The sequence below is a fragment of the Mauremys reevesii genome, linkage group 8 (assembly GCF_016161935.1).
Source record: "Mauremys reevesii isolate NIE-2019 linkage group 8, ASM1616193v1, whole genome shotgun sequence".
Classification (NCBI taxonomy): domain Eukaryota; kingdom Metazoa; phylum Chordata; order Testudines; family Geoemydidae; genus Mauremys; species Mauremys reevesii.
Window position 1 is genome coordinate 99,830,283 of NC_052630.1, and position 27,295 is coordinate 99,857,577.

The 27,295-nt window shown below is 41.4% G+C and overlaps 1 long non-coding RNA gene across 1 annotated transcript in view; it reads left to right on the forward strand.

Annotated features, from left to right (window-relative positions):
• Positions 1–26,883, forward strand: part of LOC120370758 — a 78,232-nt gene extending 51,349 nt beyond the window's left edge. The window contains exons 2-4 of the long non-coding RNA XR_005583912.1: positions 19,973–20,161; positions 24,050–24,116; positions 26,687–26,883. This is a non-coding gene — a long non-coding RNA (uncharacterized LOC120370758). The remainder of the gene's footprint in view (positions 1–19,972; positions 20,162–24,049; positions 24,117–26,686) is intronic.
• Positions 26,884–27,295: the final 412 nt, after the last annotated feature.

The window sequence follows — 27,295 nt, forward strand, 5'->3', positions numbered from 1 at the left end:
AACTGCCAGAACTTGTTTCCACTGCCTTGTTATCCTGATGAAACGATGACATCCTTCCATCCCTGCTGCGTATGCAGCCAAATGGCATAAGAACACTTATCTACACAAGTAACTGAATGCAAAACTGAAATGGCCAATTAATAACTGCATCTGGCTCACATTGTCTGTGGAGGACAGCTATGCATGTACCAGCATCTCTGAAGGTTTTATATATCGTATATACAGAGATATGATTCCATTTTGACTGAATCCAATAAGTTCAGACCTACAAAATATTTCTTCTCTACGGCCTCCCATTTCATCCTCTTCCAAAATCTGAAGCAATTTCCCTGTTTTGGATATGAATTCCTGGCAAAAGATGTTGTGTTTTAATGGGCCTGTGAATAGACGACAATCCAAATAATTGAGGGCTGGTCTTAAATCATATTGTCTCATCAGCATTCACAGAAAGAATACAGAAAATGCCTCAGAAGTTAGAGATGTGCTTGGATCAAAGCCTCAGATTCTACAACTCTGGATCTGGATCTGAACTTTCCAGCTTGTCTATACCTATACACTGGGTTGATCCAGGAACTCAGATCTGAATATCCCCAAACTCTGGAGAAGTCTGAGTCTAACTCTTTTATCCAGACATTTCAGCTTGGGCCTGTCTCTACTCAAACTACGCACAAATGGCTAAACATCTCATTACTGTGGCCGTATCTCTCTGCACTACCCTACTTCAAGTTGACATAAAATGACTTGGACGCACTGGCAAGAAACAGGAAAGCAATTTTTTTATCTATTCTAGAATCACCATTCGTGAACTTTACCCACTATTGGTAGCTAACTCAATTGTCCAAGCACTTCCATGCTCACTGTTCCTCTTCTCTTGTCCTACCACAGTCTCTAATTAAAACAAACAAACAAAATTAGAACCTATATGACTCACTTCCTCTACAATACTCAACCCTTGTTCCTCCTTTCTCTAGCCTCTTCCTTCATCTATCCTCATATTCTAGGTTTGTCCATTTTATATTGGGAGTTCCCAGAAAAGGGACCATCTCTTCTATGTATGTTCTATAAATCACCATAAAAAGTTAGTGCTCTATTTGCAGTTTACTACATGTGTAACAGTTCATGTTTGAGTCTCTCTGGTCACTACTATTTTGCCAGCACATCGTCTCTAGGCTGCCTGAGAGCTGGTGTGCAGTAGACAGGCCATGAGAGATTATTGTGAATATGGCCTATGCTGTGTAACCGTGAAAGTGCACTCTCTATCCTTTACCATCCTTTCCTTCTATCCTCCTTGGCCTAAAATTAAGCTTCTCCCTTTCTCTAAGATTCAGTCCCCATCACTCCCCAACTTTATTTCATCCTTCTGAGTAATAGTCATTACAACAGACATACTTTGAATTACCCTGGAGCTGTTTCTAGCGCTGTAGATGGTGAACACTGGCCTTGTCTCATTCTCCTCTTTCCTTGCTTATGGCTGTGGACATGAGAATCCATTGTCAGTTGCCATCAACAACTATGACAAATGGGGAGGATATGACAAGGATGAGAAAATCAGAATAACCAAGGCAGCTTCACTCTATTGTCCCATTCTTGAAGGATTTCTCCTGAACCAATGTTGTGCTGGGCTAAACCATTGCAACTATATTGCTGAACATCTTCTAAATGTGTTCTTCCATAATTACACTAGCATCAGTGCAAATGTTGCAGAAGTCAGTGGAGACCCATACTGAACCTCTCCTTGCTATGGCCAGAATCAGCGTTGAGGGCTCCTGCCTCCTTGTTTGGTGTTACGTTTATACCTTTCTCATTATGGGTTTGCAGTTATTTTAAGATTTGATGGCTTTCATATTGGAACAGGTCATCCCAGACCTTGCTGCGTTTCTGCTGTGGCCCAGCATGGTCCTGCTTCTCCCTTGAGTTAATGTTCTTCACCAAAGTCAGCTACCTCCAGAGCTTGTCAAAAATTAGGGGAAAAAGTGTGTCTGCTTTTTCTCTGTCTTGGTCCCATTCATTAGAACAGTGCAGAGGATATTTTTTTAAAGTGAGCTTCTCCTCAGCCTGAAATACTAATTACATTATGCTGGGAGGGTGGGGTGGTGGTTTCTTCATGGAAAAAAAAAACTGGACTCCAGCTCTCCTTAATGAGGTTCTTTAGCTCGCCTACACTTTTCTTTAGTTATGACTACTACAATGTTTTGACTTTAACCTGTGAAAATGTTATCACTGAAGTCTCTGCATGTCAAACAGTGGCCACTTAATCAGAGGAATTTTTATCACCACCCTGCCTACTTGATGTTACTTTGCATGGGTGTCAGTGATGCGCATTTTAGGGTACTTGATCTGACAATGAACAAGACTGCTAATATGAGCAAAATTTTGGGTGCTTTAGTAGGATGTAAACATTCTGCTTCCTGCATTTAGAATTGTATAAAAGAGGAAGGGTGGTCTTGGACTAGAGCCCAGGAGTGTGAGGTGGGTGAGCTGTGTCCTATTCTTGGCTCTACCACAAACTTGCAGGAGACGTCACTCTGCCTCTCTGTCCCTCAGTTTCTCTCTGTGTGAAATGGGGATAATATCATGTAGCCATCTCTGTATAGTCAGTGTTTGCAAAGTGCTTTGAGATCCTCCAGTTCCAGCTGCTGTGGAAGTTAAGCATTACTTTGTGCCAGTTTGACCATTCAAATGTAATACTTGGACTTTCTATTAGCGTTCCATGCTTAAACATTATGCTCCCATGTTTAAAAGCTTATTGCTAGACTCAGATGTTCGCAAGAAATACAGAATACTGGGGGAAGGAGAAGGATTTAACCTGATTCTGATTTCAGCTACTCTGATTTTACACCAGTTTAACTCCATCAAGTTCAATAGCGTTCTGATTGCAATAATGTCCTGAGACAGAAATCGGTCCCATTCTATATCAGAGGTGCGACAACAATACAAATAATAACATAATATATTGTATGTCTCTAGAAGGGGGGGGGGGAACCCCTTCTGAAGTCTGTAAAACGAGCGTCCTTCTAAATTTCTGCCAATAGATGTCAGCAGTTGCTTTTGAAATAGCAAGAGACCCTAATGATAAATGAATAGATTTGTTCCCCTCCAAACTTCTATGCAGTATAAAAAAAATTTGGCCAAGAAATCACTTTAGAATCGTGTAAAATTCAGCCAGTGGGGAACATGGGCAGCCCCATATCTGCTGTTTATTGTTTTGAGTGGGGCAGTAGAAAATGGACACTAATTTAATTTTAAAATAACGTAACTGTACTTGATTTAGTTTATTTTTTTTAAATGTGTCTTTTTTTAGCTACTGCAGGTTTTGGGGTATTTTGACACATTTCAGCTCATTGGAACACTGTATTGTAGCTTTTAAAACTGGAGTTTTTTCCTTTCAATGGCACAATAATACATTTATTTGTGTGTGTTCCATTAGGTAAAACAGCTGGTGAGACTGTCTGTATAGTGTGGTGCACGTTGTTCTAAGATCTCAATCTCTCTGTAAAACAAAGGACACTATCACGTACATTTTTGTAGCGTTCAGGGTTTCTCCCCATTATGTGGAGTTCTTTTTTAAAAGAAGTTTGATGTTACAGGCCAGATTCTGCTCACCACCGACCCCCTGTGTAAATCAAAAAGAACAGGAGTACTTGTGGCACCTTAGAGACTAACAAATTTATTTCAGCATAAGCTTTCATGGGCTACAGCTCACTTCTTCGGATGCATAGAATGGAACATCCGAAGAAGTGAGCTGTAGCCCATGAAAGCTTATGCTGAAATAAACGTGTTAGTCTCTAAGGTGCCATAAGTACCCCTGTTCTTTTTGTGGATACAGACTAACACGGCTGCTACTCTGGAACCTGTGTAAATCAAGAGTAGTTTCACGGAGGCGGGAAGTGGTAAGGGAGCGTAAAACCATTTCAGTGGGATCAAAACTAGGCCCAGAATGTCTCTTGGTAGCACTCTTGTCCTTTCTCATCGTCTCACAGAGCTGCGATTAACATAACCTCTTCTGCTGTTCTTCTTTGTCCTTGAACCAGTGTCATAAATTAGGTTTACAGAGCCCTCTGAAGAATCTGTTTGTTGTAGCTGCAGATTCAGTAGGGGAAGCTCATGCCCATTTTGTTGGAATACTCCATTTGCATTTCATACATTTGTGCCTTTTAAAAAACGTTTTGCATGAATACAGTCTAGAGGTTTGGGCCTTTAATGTGGGTTTATGTATTTTCCAGGACATCACTTGAACTAATTAATACAAATCAGAGGTCAGATCTGTGGGAGACTCTTTTGCAGTACAGCATTACTTTATATGGCATTTCTTTATTCTACTATCCATGTATTCTGTTTTTTTAAAATATTTTCATTAAATAAATATTTTTGCAAGTAAGAGGAATTTAAATGAAATCCCTCTCTGTGAAATATGTATATTACTAATTGACCAGTTTCTTCCTGGAAGAGATTCCTGCTTTTTAGAATAATAAGCACGTTTGTGCTTCCCACATGTAGCTCTCAAACCATTTTACAAATTCAGTAAGCATTATTATCCCCATTTTATTGATGGGGAAATTGAGACATATAGGGATTGTGACTTGCCCAAGGTCATACAGAAGGAGAGTAGCAAAGTTGGGAATAGAACCCAGGTTTGCCGTATCCTAATATGGTATCGATCCACTGCACCATGCTGTTTTCTCAGGCAAATAAAAAGATTTCTTATTTTATTATGGCCTTAAGTTTAGAGCTGTTTAACATATCTGTCATTTCCCCAGATACTCTTTGATTGTATCTGAGAACATTTTAACCTGTTGCTTGTATTGATTTTTGGTGAGGAAATAGCACAGCTTGCTCCATTTCAAACTGAATTTCAAGGGCATAAAGGTTGTTAGAATGGAGAAGCTACTTAGCTCGACGAGCTTGTTCCCTTTATATTTAGCTCAGCTAGGCATAGAAAGAGCCCAAAGGTTCCAGCCCTTATTTTCCATGTTCTGGATGGAGTCCTGATGACTTCTGATGCTGGAGGAACGGGGAAGAAAAAAAAATAATATGCTGTATAAACAATCAAGTAATGGGCTGCGCTCATGCTAGTGATATCGGCGAACATGACAAGTACACTCTGCCACCCTAACTTGGCTTTATCCTGGCTGCTCAATACTGCCCCACTTGCAGGGCAGCTACATTATTGCGAGAGTGGTTAAAGCTGAATACAGTGTTCCACGGTGGGTCTAAACAGTGCTTCCGAAAGCACCAACCTCCTTTCTTTTGATTTGAAGTCTCCCCAGCTCCTGATGCATTTCAGTGTTCACTGCCTTTTTTATTTATTTATTTATTTTTAACTGCAGCCGTGTCTTAGGCTAATGGCTCTCAGGAATTCTCCACAATCACTCTTACAGCTTCTTCCTTGTCAGCATGTTCCATTTTAATCTGTATCCCTTGGTTTGGTCAGTTGCTCCTAGATGTGTTAATTTACATTTATCTACATTAATGTACATTTCCCATTCATTGGCCTAGACATCTGATCCATCTCCCACTGAGTGTTGTTCCATTGATGCTCATCATGGCGTCTGATCCAAAATACCCTGAAGTCAAGGGAAAGACTCCCACTGATCGGGCCCCGAGGGTAAAATTCTCATCAACTGTGCAAAGGCTGAGAGGCTTTGTGTGGGTCCCCTATATATGAGCAGGGAAGGAAGGAAAGTTCACTCTTCTCAACCCACAAAGCATCCCCTAGCTATTCCTGGCTGCTATTATAGCTCACGGGAGACAGTAAATGCCACAACCTGCTTTGTTTCCTCTCAGCAAGGGTTTGGGCAGCAGTTGCGAGAGTTGCACTGATCTCTAGTTTGCCCACATACCCCATCCTCCGCAGCCATGGGACGAGTCTCCACCGAGCATTAATTCAGGTGCAGAGTCTCTCCGCTGCCTGCCCCTCACTCTGTGTAGCAGAACCATGCCAGTTCATGCCTCTTCGCCTGCCAAAAGGGAGGCCAGGGTTCCCAATGAAAGCTACAGCTTGTTATGGCCGATGAACTCTGGAAAGAGAGCAAAGGGAAATGTATTATAAGCAGCTTCTGCATTAAGTGAATTGCTCCTATCCCTTCAGAATTCCAGCCGCTTCCAGGGGAGGGTGAGCCGGCCAATTCTGTCCCACTCTGCGGCCCTGGGAAGCACCATCCTGTGACATTGGACCCTGCTGACAAGGAGCTGTCTGGTAGGGGTTGGATAAGTGGTAGCTTAATTGGTATAAACCTGGTTCTTAGTTGTTTTTTTTTTTAATGTCCCACAGAGCATAAGACTTCTCAACACTGCACTCACTATATGGTTTAAAAAAACAAAACCTGCCTCTTATCTGACCACCTACCAGCCAGCTCTTCGGCCTGTGGAATCATTGATAGCTGTCACATGACAGAATGATGCATTTTGGGGTGTCAGAGTCGCTGATGGTGGCTGTCCAGAAATTGGGGGAGATGTGAAAATAAAAATGGCATGTGTAAAATTAATTGGGTACCTAATGTTCGTTTGTTCCTGGTACTTTGGGGCACCCAGGACACGATTTTTTCCCCCCATTTTGGTTGAAATGTTTGCAGGCTATGTTTCAAAAATGAGTGTAAATGTCATCGGGACACAATACTTTTGCCACTCTAAAGGCAGACAGTCTTTATCGTTCAACAGGAAGAGCAGCTCTAGGCTCGATTTCCATTGGCTGTGTCAGAGTTGGGATATGCTGAGTTTTTAACCCTTGTGGTGACACTCAAGAAAACTTGGAAAGTGAAAGAAGAGTACCAGAAAGATGGTAAGAAGAGCAATGATATTGTGGAATTCAAGATCCTGGAACTCCTCAGCAAATGGGGATTGGAGCAGGGCCAGTGTCCAGATATTGATCACACAGCAGACTGTGTTAACATATGCAATATGGATAAAGAGAAAGCACTTACCACAGACTAAAATGTTCCACTGTAGCCTTCCCTCTTGCCTCTAGTACTAATAAACCAGCGATGTAAATGTCTATAAAGTACGGTCTCAAATCCAGTGGCAGAAAATTATGGCTAGTTTCTAGTCAAATGATATAATTTTGTCCAGCTTCCTTAGGAGCTTTGCAGAAGACAGAAATGTGAACTAAACAGTTTCCATTTTTTCTTTGCCTAAGGATGTTCATGTTCTCTATGGAATGCACCATAAGTCGTTTGAGAGCAAGCAAGAAATGAAATGGAGTTATGTCTTGCACACCGCACTCAGCAGAGATCCCCAAATGGAAAAAAATAAGAGTAAGAAACCGAACCGAACTAGCTTGTAAGATTGACCCTTCTCATATTAAAAACACGCCATTTTGAATAAGCTCAATACTGGGTGAGCTCCTGGCTCCGGTGGGACTACTCATGTTCTGTATATGCATAAGTGCTTTGCTGGTTCATGACGGAATGCTCAGCACCATGCAGAATTGAGGCCCAAATTGCCTTTTTCTCTCGCCAGGTTTCTAACCGTTACTTTGAAGTATGGAACACGAACCTCATCTCCATTTTCTATTTTTACAGACCTCTGAATTTCTTCAGTTCTCACACAGCATATTGTACCAGAAGTTCTGAAAACATTTATTAATTATACTCCGAGATACCCCTGGAGGTAGTACAATTCATATGTGTAAACTGCAGTGGTTAACATGGGTGGGGAAAGGAGGGCAAAAAAGGATTAAATATTTATGGACAAGGTGACAGAATTTGTGCAGTCAGTGGCAGGGCTGGGAATAGATAGAATCCAGGAGTTCAAACACTCAATTCCTTGGTATAACAATTAGACCAAACTGTTCTGTTCTAATAAAGGGGAAGAAAAAGAATAGCCTTAGCAAGTAGATAATTAGAAGTGTGAATAGGTGATACTTCCTTTGAGTGATACCAAAAAATGTGTTGCTCCTTCCATGTGTGAAGGTCTTATTTAATCACTGCTGTTCAGGTTTCATCTGTGTATCCCAACTAAGGTGGAAAGTGAATGGAGGAGTGAGAGGTCTGATAGCTGCCATATCCATGAAATACAACTAATTTATTCACAGGAACAGGCAGGGCCACCCAGAGGATTCAGGAGGCATGGGGTCTTCGGCGGTGGCAGCCCCCGCTGCCGAATTGCCGCCAAAAACCCGGCACTTTGGCGGTGGGTCCTGAGGCGGAAGGACCCCCCGCCACCAAATTGCTACCAAAGATCCGCCCTGGGACCCGCCGCTGAAGTGCCGGAAGGACCCCCTGCCGCGGATCTTCAGGGCACTTCGGCGGCGGGTCCCGAGGCAGAAGGACCCCCCGCCTCTGAATTGCCGACAATGACCCAGAGCAGAAGAAGCTCCGGGGGCCTGGGGCCCTCGAGAGTTTTCCGAGGCCCCCAGAGCGAGTGAAGGACCCCACTCCAGGGGCCCTAAAAAACTCTCGTGGGGCCCCTGTGGGGCCCGGGGCCTGGAGCAAATTGCCTCTCTTGCCTCCAGCTCTGGGCGGCCCTGGGAACAGGCTCCTAGCAAAAGCTGTGCTAGTGAACAAAACGGGGGAATATATTTTTCTGCCAGATTTCAGTGATGCCAGTTGATACTCATTAATAACTTGAAAAATTCCCTTCATCTTTGTGTGATTTAAAATGCATACATTGTTGAATCTTTAAAACTTATTTTTGAAATATTCTTCATATTATGGCTCCATCAGCAAATTTGTTTTCCGTTTGGCCTGTGATGTCTGGTGTCATTGCATAGAGTCCTGTATCACATCCAAGTGAGAAGGCCAGTTCTGCCTACTTATTTTTCATTGTCATTGTTTAAATGTAATAATTTTCTGCAGCCCAGTGCTGTTATTCGTAACACTGAATTATATTTGAAAGATAACTCAGCCTGTTATAGACTCACATCCTGTTATATCCCTTGTGAATTAAGCAGTTTCACATCATCATGGTCAAATGAAATGTAAAACTAACATGATGTGCTGTATAAAAAAATCCAGGAGGAAAATCAAGTCTCAGTTTAACATAAAAAAGCCATTGTGATGCTGCAAATCTTATAGGTAAATAATGATCCTGAGCCAAGGCCTGCACCATGGGAGAAGCCCAAACTTATGGGTCCAGGACTGAGGATTTGGGATTTGGGATAGGGAAGGAATCTCTTCCCGGGGTCATGAGTGTCAGCAGAGTTGTTACTGCATCTTTCAGGGAAGAAATAGCCACTCTGTGTGTTTTGTGTGGGAGGGAATAGTCTCCCAGTGCTTAGTTCCACCCTCAACAATTTGACACCCTATACCTCCCTATAATGTCTTGGATTATAAGGCAGTTGTGATATAGTGGACTGAGCATGGGGCTGGGAAGCAGGAGCGGTAGATTCTATTCCTAATTTCCAATTCTCTCATTGCAATGCTGTGTGATTTAGGACAAGCCACTGAAGTTCTCTGTACCTCAGTTACCCCATTTGATATCAAATGGGGATAATAAATACCTTGCATTATATAAGATTTTTTTAATCCATAGAAGTAAGAGCACTTTACAAAGTGCTTTGACTTCTATGGATTAAAAAAATTGTATATTATGCAAGGTATTTGTTGCTAATTGTGTTTTTCTTTTGTTTAATTGTAACAGAAACTCTTGGACGTTGGTAGGAATCTCATCAGTTTAAAGAAAAATGGCTTCTGTAAAAAGAATAAAGCAAATGGAAAATTGTTAATGAAAATTTTAAGACGGATTAAAAGGTGTCCAATAGAAATTTTAAAGTAGCCTACCTACAAATGTTATTGCTTTAGTACTGTTTAACAAAGAAAATGTTTTATGTATGAAAGCACTAGGGAATCCTTGGATTTTTGTGCTATATATGATCTGCCATTCAAATGAAAACAAGGGGAAAAATACATATTTCTTGACATTCATTATTCCTGCAAGAAAACTGAGCCAGTGGAAAGGTCTGCAAAAACTGTTGCATAATATCAGTTATCTCATATAATATTGAAGAGATTAGAGAACAGAGGAAAAATGATTCCTTGCTGAAGGGTAAATAGACTCTTGGTCTGCCAAGAGAGTGCTTGAGCAGCTTTCTAGCCTTAGGAAGTGACCCTTAATAGGTGAAATAACTTTTTTTTACTCCTTCTCGCATGATGGACTGCGCACTGTGTATGATCTGTTGTATCAGTGATTAAACTGATGAGCTTGTAAATGCACCTGGAAGCAGCAAGACCTGAGCTAAGCGAGGGTGGGAATGTTCAGGTCAGTTTAGCAACATGACTAGGCTTAGACAACTATAAGGAGGCTCTGTTTACCAAGATGTGACTAATCTGGGGCAGGTGGTGATTTCTCTGTGTGGAAGAAAAAGCCTGCATATGTGATAGTTAAACAAAACACCTGGTGTGTGCACTCCATGTCTGATCTGAGTGTGGATTTGAAATCTCAATAGAAGATAGCTCTTCTCTTGCCCTGCTAAAGGAGCTGCATAAACCGAGTAGAGTGACTAGTGCTTTGCACAGTAATCGGCAAGATGGAAAATAATCTCAACCAATATGCAGGAGCCATTTCACTGGGACAAAGAGGAGCTGGTAGTTTGTAGCAATATTCTACACCAGAAGCTTCCTTTTTGATGTAAAAAATGGATTTCCCTCAGCTTTCTGAGAGCAGTCACTTTTCTCCCTTTGCTCAAGCCAGTTAGTCTTACAAAGGAAGCGGGTGTTGAATCAGCAGCAGTAAATTGATGGGAGTTTGCTGGTTCAGGATCAGCCCTACAGACTGACAGGATAAGGATTCGATTTCTGTAGTGACTATAAACAGATGGGAGCCCTCCGGCCAGAATTTAATGACAAATAGTTGAAGACCATAGTTAATATTTCCTCCAGAGAACTGAATAGTTGTTGGCATAAGGCGGCACTGGGTGGGTGACTCCAGCTGACCTGCCTGGATTTTTTATGTAGTTAAAGGATGACTGGATCCTTAGGCAGGCCTATGTTCTGTACAGAATTTCTACTATGAGACTTTGTGGCGATGGCCGGACGTTCCTTATTTATTTTGTTGTTGTCTAGCGTGCCAATTGTGTGCCTTTGGGACACTGCACAAATATAAAAGGACCCAGTGGCCCAATAAGAGCAGTAGTTCTTAAAAAGAAGAATGAAGCAAAATAGCCGAAAGGAAAAGCAAAAGAGGAAGGCAGGCAAAATAGTCAAGTGTGAGATGACCTGAACAGAACGATCTTAGTCTGAGCCTCAAAGACAGTCAAACAGGGACTCTGTTGAACACGGGCAATTCCATCGTTGGGACCCTGACCTGAAGAGGCTCTGCTCCCAGCCCTAACCTGACTGGCCTTAATTGCCCTGGAGGTACATAGCAAAAGATGAAGACAAGTCTAAGGAGATGGTGATTGGTGACCTGTGTCTGATATTTCGTGGTAGGGTCCCAGTATTACCAAGGTCAATGTCTGAATAAGTTATCAGTGACATAAATTCAGCCTTCCTGGAGACAGCTTTAACTTGCATACCTGTCTTGGAATAAAATTCTTCTGAATATTTCTGTACTTTGCTTGGTCAGGCATGTGCCACCTATTCTCCCACCTCGCTATTCTTCACCATTTTATCATTGGCAGCCCCCAGAAAGCTCTCCTGATACAGTGTCCCCCTGTTTTTCTGCATAGTGAGAAAACCTGTGACTATTTTTTTTTACATGACACAGATCCATCGGGCAAGTTTTCTGTTACTTATAGCACAGTGACTTAAAGCACAATCTCCTGCAAAACTTGAATTTTTTGTTTCTGGCCTGGGTATGTGCTCGGTTGAAATGCTCAAAACATATTACTCTCATTTAAATAAATGCATGTTAAAAACAGGAAAATACTCCATGTTCAGCTCACCGAGAAATAGATGTCTGAAGTTGCCTGTGTCAGGATTGGTAGCTGAATGCACAGAAACATGTCTGTGAAGTAATATGGTATAGCAAATGGGGAGAAAAACAACCCTGAGTTAAGTAGATTTTAAAGAGATAGAAATGGTAATTTATCACTGAAAAGAGTCTAATATGTTACCATTACTATTTTGATTAAGGAAATGACCTCAGTTGTCAAACTGGATAATTCCTGTAGTAAGATTTTTTCCCCCTTTATTCTTAGGTTAGCTGAATGTCTCTCTCTCTCTCACACTCCCCTCTTCCCCCACCCAACACTGGCATTTGTAATGCTCTTAATTGGTTTGTTTTTTTCCCACATAAGCAAGTGAACGGAAGAATTACTGCTTAGAACAGGGTATGAACATAAGTCTAAATACCATGCATGGTCTGCATCAAATTAAAAAAAAAGTGGCTAACGAAAGGAGTGTACAATCTTCGGTTTCTAATTTCACACAGACTTGATGTTGCTGTAAGCTTCTCCCTGGAATGCAATGAATGAATATTAGTAATGAGAAGTGGAAATAATTTGTGGTTGAATGGCGCGTCTCTCCTCAGAGTGACAGGATGCATAGCCGAGACTCTATTTTATAGCAAATTATTTTGAAAGTGATAGTACAAGTGTATGAAAATAGAAGAATGGATTTCTTTTTAAAGAATCTTTCCCCCCCCCCAGCTAAATCTGCAGGTGATGTGAGGTAATGTGCAGCACATTTGAGGTAGGTGATTCATAGGAAAGCTGTTCATTCTAATAGAAGAGGTGTGACTCAATTAACCACAGTGGAGGTACACAGGGGTACATTGGGCCCTAATTATTTAAGTGGAGACTCTTCAGAAAGCTAAGAGTTGGCTTAAAACAAAAATTCTGAGGTCTTTTGCATCCCAGCTACTCTTGTTTATACCTGAATTGGTACTTCAGACTTGACTACTGTAACCTCCTCTTTTCTGGCCATCCTGACATGTCTACCTCTTCCTTCCAGTCCATCCAAAATGGAAAGGCAGAAATGATCTTCCCTTCCCATTGTAATGACCATGTCATTCCCTTTTGTGCCCTCTCCCATTGCCTATCATATTATGTTCAAATCTCTCACCCTTTCTTTCAAAGGCCTGATAATCCCGCCCCAGCCAATATCCATGATCTTTTTACTTATCGTCTGCTTTTGCCCTCTTGCCTTTATAGTCCTGTTTCTGCCTCCCCATTTTCACTCTTCCTTTAATGCAGCCTCATCTAATCCCTGTCTCTGAGGCCCCCAGCACTCTGCTTATTCAAATCCCTCCTAAAAAACAGTTTTGAGAGGCTCAGAAATGCGCAAAAAAAAAAAAAAAAGATAATTGAAGAATAGACTGGGAGGCCCAAGGGAGAGTACATCTGTATGTCAGATCGTATGCCCTTAGGGGCAGGGGTGGTCTCTGTGTCTTTGGGTAGAAAATGCTTGATTGTGGAACGCCGCTATACTACATGAGTGCAGGGTGTGAGGGAGAAGGTCTCCCAGAGACTGATCCTAGCAACTGTACAGCCTGTTGCAATATCACAGCTAGAGGAGCTCTCCCTTAGCTCAGGTTGTGTAGGGTTGTGTTTTGGATACTGAGGCTCAGTCTCCATTGACGACTACAGTGTTTGCTTGTGGATGTGATTCATTACATCTCCATAAGCCTGTGTGCAAGGGCAGATGTGGGGAGCTAATGTCCTGAGAACTCAACCAACAGGAGCAGGGGACGTTCCGATTCAAACAGGGAGTGGCTCGCCAAGTAGCCATCTAGTGTGGATGTAGCCCTAGAAGGCCAAGACATGATAGCTGCAATGCCTGCAATCATTTTGCTTCTGGAAGAAGAAGTTAAGAAGAAGAGAGTGGCTCCTAGCACAGTCGTCCAGCCCTTCCCCCCCATGGCATGCCACCTGAAAAAGGTAGAGCTGCTGCTTTTGCTAGCTCCACACTGCTGCTGCTACTGGGCCAGCTTTTGATGATAAGGTTGGACTCTGTTTTGCTGCTGTTCTTCTATTGGCATAATAGGATTGGCTGGAGAGTGTTACCTCTTGTGAAATATATACACCTCCATTTAAGAAAAGTATATTTGTTTCAACTTTGTGCTCCCTAAAATACCTATATAAAATGCATGAGGAGTTTAAAGAAAATAGCACTTGCATCAATGCTGTCTCTTTAAGCAAAGTGCCTTTTTTTCTTCTCTGAGCTGGCAGAGATACTTTGTCAAGACATCTTATTTATGGATTTTAGTAATCAGGAGAGGGGATCATCATTCTTCCTAATTTAACCAATTGAGAAAAAGATGTCCTGCCAGCTCAGGAATGGATATTGTTTGGCATGAATTCCACAGGCATGAATTGGCATGAATTCAGGCACTGCAGCTTCTCCTGAGGAGATTTGAGTGGTAAACTCTTCTGCACAGTCCCAGTGCAAAAATAATGGAGTCAAAATTGTTGTTCTTAATTGTTCTTAAGTCTCCTGAATCTTTTAGCAGCACATACAGCCCCTGGTCCTCTGCTTTGCATCACACCATGACCAGAAAGTGGCCCTAAAAACAGTTTAGCTGGCCATGGAGGATTACTCCAGCGCAGGGGTGGATTCATTGGTGGCGTAGTGCTGGTATTACAGCTTCTATACCACCACCCCTCTTTGGAGCTGGTGTACAGGGAAGGTCAATGGAAACAAAAGGTGTCAGGAGCTTCCCTGTGCCTTCCACATGCTCCAGTGCCATGTCAGCCCCCATTGTCAGCTAGCATAAGTTAGAGCAGCATGTGGACTGCTGGAAATTGCACCACGGGGAGTGGCCCAGCACAGAATGGGATTAGGATGAGAACAACACAAAGGCTGCCTTTGCACTTTCAGTAGGCTTCTGAGCTGTGCTGTGCACTCCTTGGCCATACCCAAAGATCTATGCCAGGGTTCGGCAACCTTTCAGAAGGGCTGTGCCGAGTCTTCATTTATTCACTCTAATTTAAGGTTTTGCCTGCCAGTAATACATTTTAATGTTTTTAAAAGGTCTCTTTCTATGAGTCTATAATATATAACTGAACAATTGTTGTATGTAAAGTAAATAAGGTTTTTAAAATGTTTAAGAAGCTTCATTTAAAATTAAACTAAAATGCAGAGCCCCCCGGACTGGTGGCCAGCACCCAGGCAGCGTGAGTGCCACTGAAAATCAGGTCGCGTGCCGACTTCAGCACCTGTGCCATAGGTTGTCTACCCCTGATCTATGTCATAATCCTTAATACTGATATTTTTTGCATCCAGTTTTACAGTGTCTAATAGCTGAAGGCTCATGCTTTACAAAATTTAAGGAAGCCTCACAACCCCCATGGGATGCTGGGATTTCTATTCTAATTTTAGGGAGGCCCAAACTGAGACACAGAGAGCAACTGACTTGGGCAAGGTGACAGAGAATCCGTGGCAGAGTTTGGGGAAAGTCACGCCTACTACTCACCTACTGTACCCATTGGGCTACTCTGCCTTGCTCACCTCACAAGTAGTTAAGGATTTTAAAACTGGTTGGGCAGCTGACCGTTCTGGGCTGTTTCGATCCATAGTGTTTGTCCTATTTGTTAATATTTCTTAAACCAAAACACGGGTTTAAAACAGATTGAGCCAGAACCCTAAAGCAAGGAAGTTATGCGTTCAGGAGAGCATGGCAACCCGCAAAGTGTCATCTGTTCTTCAGTCTTTTAGATTGTGGGGACTCTCTCCATGTGCTTGAAAAGCATTTAGCACAATGGAGTTGACTGGGGTGCTTGGATGCTACTGTATTGTATATGAGATCCAACTCATCACAATTAGTCTCCATTTTTTCTGTAATGCCTTTCTGCAGTGCCTACCTATCCTCTCATAGAGGTGAGAGCCATGGTAGGGGGCTCATTGGCAGGGCAGAACGGAGAGAATGCTGCTGCTACCCACGCTGTACCTAGCCTGAATAGTCTCCAGAGCTGTTAGCTGGCACCTTTCACCAGCATAGAATTCACTGGCAAAAGAATCACCTTACTATTGAGCCATATAGATTACTGCTTCAATTGGCTATCTATCTGTATGGTCAATGTGCAAAGTTTCTTCAGAGCTCCCTCATTTTGAAAATTCTTAGTGACGAAGGGTAAAAAAATCATTAGGAAGAATGACTGCATCTTGAAACAATTCTTTAGCTGAACGAACATTAGCATTCCTTCTTCTGTTGCCTTGCCTTGTCTACCGTTTGTTATGTTTGTGACTGATGCCTTTGAACTTGGCGTTTTAGCTAAGTTTTGCTATTAGTTAAGTGTGAATGATTAAATCATAACTTTAACAGGTGAAATGAATTAATAATATTTACAATGTCTCTCTAACTCTGTGTGTCTGATATGGTATCACCTACCAGGCAGCTTAGACAACATACCCCAGTTCAAAACAGGTGAAAGGAGAGTTTAAACAATTTTTCTATTTTGTTAAACAAAGGTTGGTTTATTTTTAAAGTTGCTAGCAAAGCTGAGCAAAGAAAGAAAGGAGAAAAGGAATGACTCTGATTTCATGGGAAGGAAGGAAGTCAGTCAAGTTCTAACCTTGCTGTCTGATGCTCTTTGATGACTTTCAGGTATAGTATACAGAGAATCAATGAGGACAATGCAGAGCTATACAAAGAGATAACACTTAATTATATTGACTTAAATAAGCACAGACAGTATTGTGGGAAGATTTGATCAGTCACTTTTGTGACTTTTGAAGGTATAATTTTTTTTTACTAGCAACTTTACACTTTGTGTGTGTGTGAGAAGAGAGATGCTATGAATATTTATAACAAATCACTTCTACCAGAGGACACATTAAGTCTTGCAGCATAACAAAACTGAATTACCATGAAATAAACTTTCTTAATTAAACCAATTAAATTTCTTCCCAGTATGTAATTTAGAAACTCTGATAAACCCTGGTTGAAAAGGTTTGTTTTAGCCTTAAGCTGGCCTAAGAAAGAGTGAACATCTGGCCTGTATATGAAAGGCCTGTTTAGGCCTTAGGCAGTCTGCAAACCATTAGCTGCTGTCCACGGTACTGAATACTTGTGTGGCCCTGGGGTTTTGCTAAAGGACAGTGGTATCGTTAGGGCACAATCATGTTTATGGAATAAGCTGTAGCTGCGCTAAGTGAACCCTCAGACTTGTAGCACAGGACATATTGCTACATCAGAAATACGTGTTCATATTTTACTAACTTTGCCAAAATTAGTGTCAATTTTTTTCCCTTTTAGACTTTAACATTGATATGGTAATGTAAAGTGACTTATTTGTATTTATTTTTTAAGGAAACATCCTTTATGTTTGGAGTTTTCAGAGTTTCCCCAGATATCAACAGTCAGAAGAGGCATCCTTCACCCCTCTAAAGATAACTTTTTTTAAAGTATGATAATCTGGAAATTCAGTGTTGGCAGTAGCCTTCCATTTCATATCCTTCCTTTCATTGATACAGGAACTACCTGTAAAGAATTGAAAAGGGATAGTTATCAAAAAGGTAGAATGCATATTTAGTTTGGTTAAAGAAGGAATAATTAAAAATAATGGGATAGAATATTAGGGTTGGAAGGGACCTCAGGGGATCATCTAGTTCACCCTCCCATTCAAAGCAGAACCAATCCCCAGACAGATTTTTACTCCAGTTCCCTAAATGGCCCCCTCAAAGATTGAACTCACACTCCTGGGTTTAGTAGGTCAATGCTCAAACCATTGAGCTATCCCTCCTCCCCAGGATAAACCTGTCTGAAGGCTGGACATCAAAGTACTTTATGGGCCAAGTTCTATTCCATGATGTACCTCCTACATGGAGCTGCAAACGTTGCCTAAGATCAGAGGTCATGGAGGAAAACGTGGATTCTGAGAGCGAGGACTCCCATCACTGTCACTCATACTGTGCTTTTGCGGCTGTCCAGCCCTTCCCCGATTGCGGGGCCAGGGTATTCATGTCTCCATCTCCCACTTGCCACATAGGATGGTGGACATGCTGTGGGAATGATGTCTGGGCAGGCAGTTCCTTCCCTATTCTATGCCCCAGCAGGTATGGAGAGGTATGACAGACATGGAGTCTCCTGTTCACATCTGGTTGTCATTCAAGGTCTTAGTGATTACGTATGTAGCCCATAACCAGATCCTAGATCATTAGCTCCTCTCATCCCGTACCCTGCCATGGCAGTTAAAATCAGCTAGGAGACCCTTGAACTCAGTTCCCCCAGGGCCAGTGATAGGAGACTCCCTCTATGGAGGGCTCCTGCCGTTGGATTCATGGCTTTGGGCACTTAGCTGGAGCACAAGTCCAGCAACCTTTATGGCACAATGAGGCATATTTATTCAGTTCAGCTTTTGCTTAACTCTGGTTCCTCCTTTGTATCATAGTTTTATGTAATTAATGTACTTCAGCTCCTTAAATATGCCTTGAGCTGATATGGTTCTAGGCATTTAAGCAAATAATCACAATCAGCACGAAAATTAACAAAGGGAAAAGGAGTCCAGACTGATACATGGTATCTTTATTACTGGTAATTAATACCAAGGAGCAAATATCAGGGGCTCTTTTTTTAACCCCCCAGTAAGGCATTTGGAGGAAAGCTAAACTATCATTTCTTATCTGACATTTTCATGCTTGTTTAGGAACAGCTTTTGGTTAAGAGGTTGAGAGAGAGGAAATTTTAAGGCACATCCAGGGACACTTGAAAAATATGCTGTCAGCTAAGATTGAAACATAACAATGCGACGACCAGTGTCCTGCTGCCTTAGGAGGACACTGAATGGCTCCACTGAGAAGATCTAGCTCCTCAGAAATGAAGTATTCATACATGGAAAATGCAGCGTATACACAATTTACGCTAAAAATCATAGACGTGTGCACAAAAACCCCTGGCTGGATAGTTAAAAGAAACTGCTTTTTAGAGCAGGCTAGGCCCTGGCTCATTACGATATAACAGTGCTGAAGAAGTCTGTCAGCATACCAAAAGGAGCCAATTGTGCAATAGTCTGTTGTTAATCAGGAGACAAAAGGGACAGGTGTCATTCTCGCAGCAAAACTGAGGGCTTGTCTACACGACACTGCAGTGCGGACTACAAGGAGTGTGAACTGCAGATGCGCTAACTGCCCTGTGTGGATGCTGCTGGTGTGAACTAAACGGTGCCCGGTTCATGTTAGTGTAGTCCTGTTTGAAAGAGGACTACGTTAATGCAAACTATGTACCTTTTTAGTTCACGCCAGCTGCCTACCTGGGGCAGTTAGCGTGCAATTCTTTGGTGCCCTGTGCCATTCCGTCCTGTAGGCCACACTACACTACAATGTAGATAAAGCCTGAGATATATAAGCAATATGGAACTGGTGTAAGTTTTACAAATTTATCTTTCAGTCTTACAAACATGTAGCTATTTGGATACTAAGTGGCTGACGCTGAAGCAATTGTTAGAGGATTTAGACATATCTTCCATTAATTTCAATTTCAATCCCTTAGACTGCTTAGAAAATCTTAGCCAATTTTTAAAAAAATAACTCACCAAGGGAAAACATTCTCATTGCTCATGTGAACAGAATTTATTAATGACCCCCCCCCCATTTTCAGACAAAATCATAAGTAAAATGTTAGGTTAAAACCAGTCAAGCTTAGCAGATGTCTGATGTTTCCTGTTGCCTAAGATGGACTATAGTTGCATAGCGCAATCGCGTGCATGATGTAACCTGACATCCCTGGATATGAAAAAGATTTTTCTTTCATCAGCTTGCTCTTTTTCCCAAAAAAAGTTTAGTGTTTTTCTTCCATTGAAAACAAGGATCATTTTTTTTTAAAAAAAGGAAGAACCAATCATATTTTAAAGCAGTAGGAAGTGAATGTGAGTCTAACCATTCAGTAGTTTACGTTTTAGCTTTCTGTACAGCTTTGAGAAAATGGTCTGCATTCGGCTATTCCTGCTGCAAGATAGCCCTTTTTAAACTTTGTGAAAGAAAAACATTTTTCATGGTAATGCATCATGCGATAGGCCCTTTGTTCCACTGACCAAGCCATTTATAAGACAAGCCCCCTGGATCGCAAACTAGTGATATTGTAAATGGAACACCCGCTATTGGTTATGACAACTCCTTGTAGCCTTTGGAGAGCCAACTCAGATCTCTCTTCCCTGCCTTAGGGTGTTGCTTTGAAACACCTTTCAGAGCTGGATGAAGAAGGTGCCATATGAACAGACATCCTGGAATGAAAAGAGATGAAGGACACCTGAAATTCTGACACAGGAGGAGGAGGACCACAGTTATGATGGTAGAGCTCTTGAAGATCATGATGGGGATGAAGACAGGGCCAAAAGGATACAAAATAACAGGTGATGTATTGAATCAATGAAAATTAGAATGCACATATTTTCTTACCTATTACAGAGGCTAAGTTCTCCCTATTAACTCTCTATTTCTAACCTTTCCACTTGTCCTGCTGACTCCAGCCCCTCTCGCACAAAGTGCTTTGTTCTGTCACTCCTTCCCATCCAGGCCTCCTTTAATCAGATCACTTTCTTCTAGTTCCCTTCACTTACTATACCTGTGTGTGCCAGTCTCCCTCATCATCATTAAATCTACCACTGACCTCACTTCCTTCGCCAGCTGCTGTCCCATCTCCCTTACCACCTTATTTGGCTCCCTATACCATAGTATCTGAGCACATCACAATCTTTAATGGTTTCATCCTCGCAACACTCGTGGGAAGCAGGGAAGTGCTACTGTCTTGGTTTTACCGCAGGAGAATTTGAAGTTCACAGAGCCTAAGTGACTTGTCCAAGGTCACACGGGAAGTCTGTAGCAGAACAGGGGACTGAACCCAGGTTTCCTGCGTTTGACTCAAATTTACAAATAATGTTGATTCCCGCCCCCGCAACTGTATTTTTTTGGTGAATATATTATTTGCCCAGCTCTAATTTCAACCAAGATGATGGAACAAGTTCTGGTCTAATACAATATTCATATTAGTACGGCTATGTGCATTTGTGATTTGTTTTCTGTACCCTCTCATTTGGTCCCACAAACATCTGCGGGTAACAAAATGATGTTAAAGCATTATGTGTAAGTTCTTTTTCTCTTTTTTACCTAAAAGTCCAAACTTGTATTTAGTGAGACAATGAGAAGCAGCTATGCATTAGCTTTGATTCCTGTGGGGGGATCCACCTTTGTCCTTCTGCCAGAGGAGACAGACTCAGTGGAGACTGATTTCGTTTTTTTGGCTTGTGTATCTCAGGATCTGTAAGTGCACAGGAAGGAACCATCAGTGACAAATAGCTTTAATAGATACAGCTAAGTCACTGTTTTAATGGAATTATATGACAAAATTGAAAGTAAAACAGAATGTTTGCTGCTGCCATAAATCTTTAATGAATGTTTCGTGTTTTTGCGATGTGTCAAAGATAGTCAAATAGTAGTCTTCTCTTTTTTGCTAATGGAGGGGTTGGTCCTGTATCCTTGCTGCAGGCCAGGGGGTAAGAATAAGAGCAAAGTGGGACCACTTTCTGAAGTGTGGATTCATGAGTTCAGATCTCGTCACAAGTGAAGCTACAGCGCCGAATCAGTGTGGGTTTCAATGGCTGTACCAGCTCAATCTCTCTTGAAGAGCCATGATGCCAGTCAGGATTGACACCAAGTGAGAAAGCGCCCACAGTACCTACCCATGCTATGTCTGGCTCTATCTAGTGCAGGGGTAGGCAACCTATGGCACCGGTGCCAAAGGTGGCACGCAAGCTGATTTTCAGTGGCACTCACACTGCCTGGGTCCTGGCCACCGGTCCAGGGGGCTCTGCATTTTAATTTAATTTTAAATGAAGCTTCTTAAACATTTTACAAACCTTATTTACTTTACATACAACAATAGTTTAGTTATATATTATAGACTTAGAGAAAGAGACCTTCTAAAAACTTTAACATGTATTACTCCCACGCGAAACCTTAATTCAGAGTGAATAAATGAAGACTCGGCACACCACTTCTGAAAGGTTGCTGACCCCTGATCTAGTGCAATTGGTCCTTCTCTTATGCTAGCAGCAAATTCACACATGCAATTTGAATAAAAAAAATTAAGACGGTACAGCCATTTGGTCACAGGTATGGACTAGTGACTGAGTAAAAATTTCAAAAGTGCCTACGTTCCATTGAAAATCAGTGGGATGCAGGCTCCTAAGTGACTCAGGCATTTTGAAAAATGTACCCTACTTATTTATTTAAATGTCTGTGTTGTGGCCTTTGGAAACAACTCCTAAGTCTGCTTTTTTCCCCCCTTACAATGTTTCATGCTGAAAACAAATTTGATCGTATTTTTTGGTTCTAAGAGCGTTATGGTCAGAGCGCGTAAATGTGGTGTGATACAATTGTAACAGTTTCTCTGATGGATCTAACGTGATGCCAGTGGGCGTGCTCTATTAGATCATGGTACAGAGTCTCAGAGCCACAGACCTCATATACAGTCAGTGGGAAAACTGTTATTTTTGAGGTACTTATACAGACAGAATATAGACTAGGTTCATCTGTAATACAGACTTGCTATATACACACATTCCTCCTACCTGTTCACTCCATTTGCAGTTTTGTCCAGTTCTCTTTCCCTTCTGTCAGTCATCACTGCCATGGCCTGTTCATTTACTTATGCTATGGGTGGGGAGTAACTAACCACTGGAACAACTTACCTAGAGATGCATTTGCTGTTTAAAGCAAAACTGGCTAGCTTTTTAAGAGTGATGCTTTACCCCAATCACAACAATAATACCTAGCACTTTACATCCAAGTGCTTTAAGAAGGAGGTAAGAATCACAACCCACAAATGATTGGACCCAATGCAGGAATGACTGAGGGTATGTCTACACTACCCACTGGATCGGCGGGTAGCGATATATCTATCGGGGATCGATTTATCACGTGTAGTGTAGAGGTGATAAATGGATCCCCGATCGCTCTCCTGTCAACTGCTGAACTCCAGCAGTGTGAGAGGAGGAAGCAAAATTGATGGGGGAGCCGCGGACATCGATCCAGCACCGCGAGGGCGTGAAGTAAGTAATTTTAATTCGATCTAAGATACTTCGACTTCAGCTATGCTATTCTCATAGCTGAGGTTGCGTATCTTATATCGATCCCCCCCCCCCACTGTAGACCAGTCTCTGGCCTGTGTTAGGCAGGAATTTAGATTTGATGATCACTGTGGTCCTTTTCAGTCTTAAAATCATGAATCTAATTGTTCTCTCTGACAGACACAGTCGCTTCCGCTCTTCAAATCAGGTCTTAAAACCTTTGTGAGTTTGTTAATTTGTGATTGAGTCTCACCTTTTCCTTTTTCCACTGCTGAAGTCTTCGTTTTTACATTCACCCTAACCAGTCTGCAAGACGTCTGAATTTCATTGCAATAACAATTATAAACCTTCAACTCTGCCATAGTACCTCATTTCTCCCATTTATGCTTGTACAAAGGTTTGGGTATAAATTCTTCAGTTCTTGGCTATTGCTCCAGCCTCACAGAGCCTGCATATATGGGATTTATACAGAGGAGATGAATTTCACCAGCTTTGCTGGTTATTTTTTTGGTATTCTGTGTCTATTTGCAAGACTTATTCCAGAGCAATTAAACAATTGTGACTAATTTTTTGAAAAACTGATGATTTCCCCACCTTAATGTGCTGTGTTTTAAAGACTGAATTAAATCAGTACGTTAGATATAGGGAAAATAACCTAAGTACATCTTGTACAGCTGAGATACTTATGCAGGGTTGCAATTTTTTTTTAAAGTAAATCAAGGACCAAATCTTGGTCTCATTTCTGCCACTGAAAATCCAGAGTAAATCCACTGCAGTCAGCTGAGTTATTCCAGTTTTATAGGAGTGTAACTGAGAACAGAATCTGGCACCTGGTAATTTGCTGTAATATGAAGAGAAACAGATTTCATTGTAGCATGTCAAAATACTGCAAAGGAAATACAGAGGAATAATTTGCCAATGCACATAATGTGTTTACTTGGGTTTTGTGGGGAAGTGGGGGTGAGGAAGATTCTGCATTTATCTTTCAAATTAAAAAAGTAATAATACAAGTGCTGGCTGGCTTATGGTTATAACATTCACACACCTTAATCTTTCCTTCTAAAATGAAAAATAAAGTTATCACCCTGGCTTTTCACTAGTCAGTGTTTTTGCCTTTATTCATCAGTGCTCTAATGGGTTCATAAAATTCAAATCCTCCTTGCAATTTAACAGTGACGTGAACGGACGAAAAAAGAAAGAAACGATGACATCTCCGGCCTTTAATTTTTCCATATGAAAGGTGAGCAGATTTTAAATGTAAAAGGAAATTACATTTTAAATAAATTTTAATAAAATAAAACAAAGCAGCTTTTGAACTTACATCAGCCTGTTTGTTTATATGAGCATGAAAGGGAAGGGAGTGAAATTGTTCTCCTATGGGACTGTAAATGGCACCTCCTGCTGTGGTATCAAATGTAACATTTGCAACCTGCTGTGCCTCTCTGGTGCTGAATGTAGGGGGTGGCGCCTGACTTCCTGGCGCCAGAGATCCAACTAAGGTGTCTTAATAGATGCAGATGTAGAGATGAGGATTGCTGACTTAATCTTGCTTATAACACAGTTCCCCTGGGGACAGCCAGCCGATCCCCCAACCTGACCCTAGAGAGTGGGGGAGGCTCCAGAAGTAGTTTATGGCTTTAATAATTTACATACCCTCAGTTAATATCCCTTACAAACTGCCAATTAGTAGGGGAATATTCATAGTGCCTTGACTTTTTTTTATACTGATCAATTAGTGGTAAAGTAATGATGTCATAGAATAGCAGGTGAGAATATTAATCTTTGTTCCCTCTTAAAAAAAAATCAGTGTTGTCAACATCTCTCAGTAAAAGGCAATGCAGCCTGGAGAGTGTTTTCAGAGATTGGCATGACTTTATAGTCACTCTCTAAAAGCTTTTAGCCAAATGTCTGATATTGATTTTACTTATTAAGGGCCATATCCTGCAAACTTGCGAGCAAGTAGCTTTAAACACGCACGTGCTCTTGTTGAATTACATGGGAGCGCACAGGTAAGTCAGTTTATTCACGTGTGCAGGATTGGGGCCTTTAATGATATGGGACAAAGGAGCAGTTTAAAAATGTTTGTTCTTTAGCACCTGCATGATGCAGCAGCTACTGTAAGAGCACCATTAGCTACTTAACGTACCAGCTAATAACGGTCAGAATTTCAGGAATGCAGCTATTTACTGGACACCCTGGTACATGTGGGTTAATGATACCACATGGCTTAAACAGTCTGTTGGAAGACTGAAGGCAGCTTTGCTAGTGACCAGAGTTTAAGAAGCACTGTCATAAGGCCTTAGACATAAGGATGACATATGAGGACAGGAGCTGTCTTAATTCACAAATACAAGGACAGAGAAACTAGTATACCACATTAGATAGTGTCTTCATTTTTTGTTCTTTTCACTTACAACCCCAATGAATCTGCACGTGCTGTGGTGTTTAATAACTATGTGTTTCTAACTTCCAAATAGGGTTTAAAAACTGGGACATCCAGCATGATCCCGAGCCCATTAAACTAGACAGCTGGCAGTGTGTGCTGAGCACCCTTACAGACTTCCCAGGACAAAAACCTCAAAAAAAAAAAGGATGGTTCTGGGAAAACACAGACCAAGGTGGCAACCTTATGTCAAAATAACCCTCCTTAGTTTAAATATACTCCCCTAAATGAAAAGAGAGACTCTGGATGAAATGCAGTGTAGATGGAGCTACTATAAGTTGGGTACATAACTGGTTGGAAAACAGTTCCCAGAGAATAATCATCAGTGGTTCACATTCATGCTGGAAGGACATAATGAGTGGGGTCCCGCAGGGATCAGTTCTGGGTCTGATTCAGTTCAATATCTTCATCAATGATTTAGATAATGCATACAGAGTACACTTATAAACTTTGCAGATGATACCAAGATGGGAGGGGTTGCAAGTGCTTTGGAGGATAGGATTATAATTGAGAACGATCTTGACAAACTGGAGAACTGGTCTGAAGTAAATAGGATGAAATTCAATAAGGACAAATGCAAAGTACTCCACTTAGGAAGGAACAACCAGTTGCACACATACAAAATGGGAAATGACTCCCTAGGAAGGAGTACTGTGGAACGGGATCTGGGGGTCATAGTGGACCACAAGCTAAATATGAGTCAACAGTGTAACACTGTTGCAAAAAAAAGTGAACGTCCTTCTGGGATGTATTACCTGGAGTGTTATAAGCAAGACATGAGAAGTAATTCTTCCTCTCTACTCTGCAGATTAGGCCTCAACTGGAGTATTGTGTCCAGTTCTGGGCACCACATTTCAGGAAGGATGTGAACAGATTGGAGAAAGTCTAGAGAAGAGAAACAAAAATGACTAAAGATCTAGAAAACATGACCTGGGAGGGAAAATTGAAAAAAATGGGTTTGTTTAGTCTGGAAAAGAGAAGACTGAGAGGGGACATAACAGTTTTCAAGTACATAAAAGGTTGTTACAAGGAGGCGGGAGAAAAATTGTTGTTCTTAACCTGTGAGGATAGGACAAGAAGCAATGGGCTTAAATTGCAGCAAGGGACGTTTAGGTTGGACATTAGGAAAAACTTCCTAACTGTCAGGGTGGTTAAGCATTGGAATAATTTGCCTAGGGAAGTTGTGGAATCTCCATCATTGGAGATTTTTAAGAGAAGGTTAGACAAACACCTGTCAGGGATGGTCTAGATAATACTTAGTCCTGCCGTGAGTGCAGGGGACTGGACTAGATGACCTCTTGAGAACCCTTCCAGGCCTATGATTCTATGATGCTAGAAGCTGCAGACTTGATAATCTTTCCTTTTAGGTGTAACCACAACAAAATAGAGAGGAAAAAAATCCACCCCCAACAAGCAAAGATGGAACACACAATGGAAAAAATACTTAAGAAAATAGGATCAAACACCAGCTCTAGTTTTTACCACAAAGAGCCAAGCTGATTTTTCATAAAATAAAAAGTCCCTGAATTGAGAAATATGTCTCTCTCTTAGATTGGATTGTGCAGCGAACAGTATCAAGAACTAAGCAATAATAAATCATCGGTCTGTATGTCAGAATGAGCGGTACAAGATAACCCCCTGTTGGAATTGTCATGAAGGTGACCTTATGAGCTACCACAGAAGTACTAACAAAAAAAAAATCAATATTTTTTTTAAAACTCTGAAGCAAATCTACACATGCTTTCACTATATTTGTTTGTTTTTTGGTTTTAATTTGCTGTTTAGTAAATGAATTATTGCTCTGTCTAGGAAAGAGTGCATGACAAAATTATTGAAGGCGCTATCGGTGCAAAGCTATTTTGTAGCAAATGAAATCCTGCTGTGTACAATTCAGAACATCATATTGAACTGTCCAGATAGGAGCATCTGTTTAGACTTCAGACCTGCTTTAGTGAGCTTGTTTTTATCCTGTTATT